A 2,109-nucleotide genomic window follows, 5' to 3' on the forward strand; every position below is an offset into this window, starting at 1 on the left:
CTAAAAAAAAAATCTGTATCCACATTATGATAAGATTTTCCCCCTTAATATGTTAAAATTATGATTTTTAGTGATAAATATTTTAATGTTAAAAGATCTTTGCATCGGGCGCCTGGGTGGCTCAGTTGGTTAAGCGACTGCCTTCAGCTCAGGTCACGATCCTGGAGTCCCGGGATCGAGTCCCACATCAGGCTCCCTGCTCGGCAGGAAGTCTGCTTCTCCCTCTGACCCTCCCCCCTCATGCTCTCTCTCTCAAATAAATAAATAAAATCTTTAAAAAAAAAAAAAAAAAGATCTTTGCATCACTTCTTGGCCTTTTGGCTAAGATCAAGTGTAGCATCTGTTCTTTTTTTTTTACTTTTTTTTAAATTAATATATAATGTATTATTTGTTTCAGGGGTACAGGTCTGTGATTCATCAGTCTTACACAATACACAGCGCTCCCCACAACACATACCCTCCCCAGGGTCCATCACCCAGCCACCCCATCCCTCCCACCCCCTCCACTCCAGCAACCCTCAGTTTGTGTTCTGAGATTAAGAGTCTCTTACAGTGTCTCCCTTTCTGGTTTCATCTTGTTTCATTTTTTTCCTCTCTTCCCCTATGATCCTCTGTAGCATCTGTTCTTATCAGTTTAAAAGATCTTTGCACTCTTAGGTTAAGCCACACATTGTCATCATGTTTTTTTTTTTTTTTTTAAGATTTAATTTATTTTAGAGAGAGAGAGCGCCCATGGGGTGGGGAGGGGTAAGGGGAGAGGGAGAGAGAGAATCTCAGGCACACTCCCCACTGAGCTCAGAGCCCATCATGGGGCTCCTCATTCTCACGACCCTGAGGTCATGACCTGAGCTGAAATCAAGAGTCAGATGCTTAACCCACTGACCCACCCAGGGGCACCATCATGTGTTTTTTAATGCATATCTGATTTAGTTTTATACTATTTTCTTTTTTTTTTTTAAAGATTTTATTTATTTATTTGAGAGAGAGAATGAGAGAGAGAGAGCATGAGAGCAGGGAGGGTCAGAGGGAGAAGCAGACTCCCTGCCGAGCAGGGAGCCCGATGCGGGACTCGATCCCGGGACTCCAGGATCATGACCTGAGCCGAAGGCAGTCGCTTAACCAACTGAGCCACCCAGGCGCCCAGTTTTATACAATTTTCTTTAGAATTTTTACATCTATATATACATGAGATTGATCTACGATTTTATTCTTGTGTTGTCCAAGTTGGGATTTTGTATCAAGTTTGTATTTGCCTCAAAAAATGACTTGGCTAGCTTTACCTATTTATTATCTTCTTCACTAGTTCAGTGATTCCCAGGTGCACATTTGGATTACTTGGGGAGTTTTTGTTTTTTGGTTTTTGTTTGTGTATAAAATAATGTTCAGTGTTTTTTGGCCGATACCAAATAAATCAGAATCTCTGGAGGTGGATCCAGGCATCAATATTTTAAAATGCTCCCCAGGTGACTATAATGTGAAGCCAGGTTTGAGAACCACTGCTCTAGAACAATTTGTATATGATAGAACGCATCTGTTCTCCAGGGGCATAAGAAAGAAAATACTTGTTCTGTGAAATTCAGGTAGAATTCGTCTGCAAAAGTCTCTGGCCTGCTGATTTTGTATGTAGATTCTAAAATGTTTTTTCAGTTTCTTTATTGGTTATATAGATATATTCAGGTTTTTTCTGTTATTTCTTAAGTCCGTTTTAGTAATTATTTCTTAGAAAACTCATTTTTTATGCTTTCTAATTTATTGGCGTAAAGTTGGTCATGATATTTCCATATGAATTTTTAGTCTCCACTGTATCTCTAATTATATCCCTGCCTTTCATTTCTTATATTTTTAACATGTTTTTTCTTTCTTTTTTTAAAACATATTCACTATGTGGTTTCCATATTTTACTAGTCTTTCCAAAAGACCAGCCTTTGGTTTGTTGATGCTCTGTATTATTTTCTATCTCATTAATTTCCTCTGTATTCTGATTTTAGTTTTTCTAATTTCCTTAGGTTTACTCTTCATTTTCTAACCTCTTGAAATTTTAAATTCTTAATATTTTCTAAGGCCTACTTATCAGGCTATAAATTTATTATTTATGTACTGCTGTATCTG

At 37.7% G+C, this 2,109-nt stretch overlaps 1 pseudogene; it reads left to right on the forward strand.

Moving 5' to 3' along the window:
* Positions 1 to 301: 301 nt before the first annotated feature.
* On the forward strand, positions 302 to 462 carry LOC144380663 (U2 spliceosomal RNA; annotated as a pseudogene).
* The last annotated feature ends 1,647 nt before the right edge of the window (positions 463 to 2,109 follow it).

This window comes from Halichoerus grypus, chromosome X, assembly GCF_964656455.1.
Source record: "Halichoerus grypus chromosome X, mHalGry1.hap1.1, whole genome shotgun sequence".
Lineage (NCBI taxonomy): Eukaryota > Metazoa > Chordata > Mammalia > Carnivora > Phocidae > Halichoerus > Halichoerus grypus.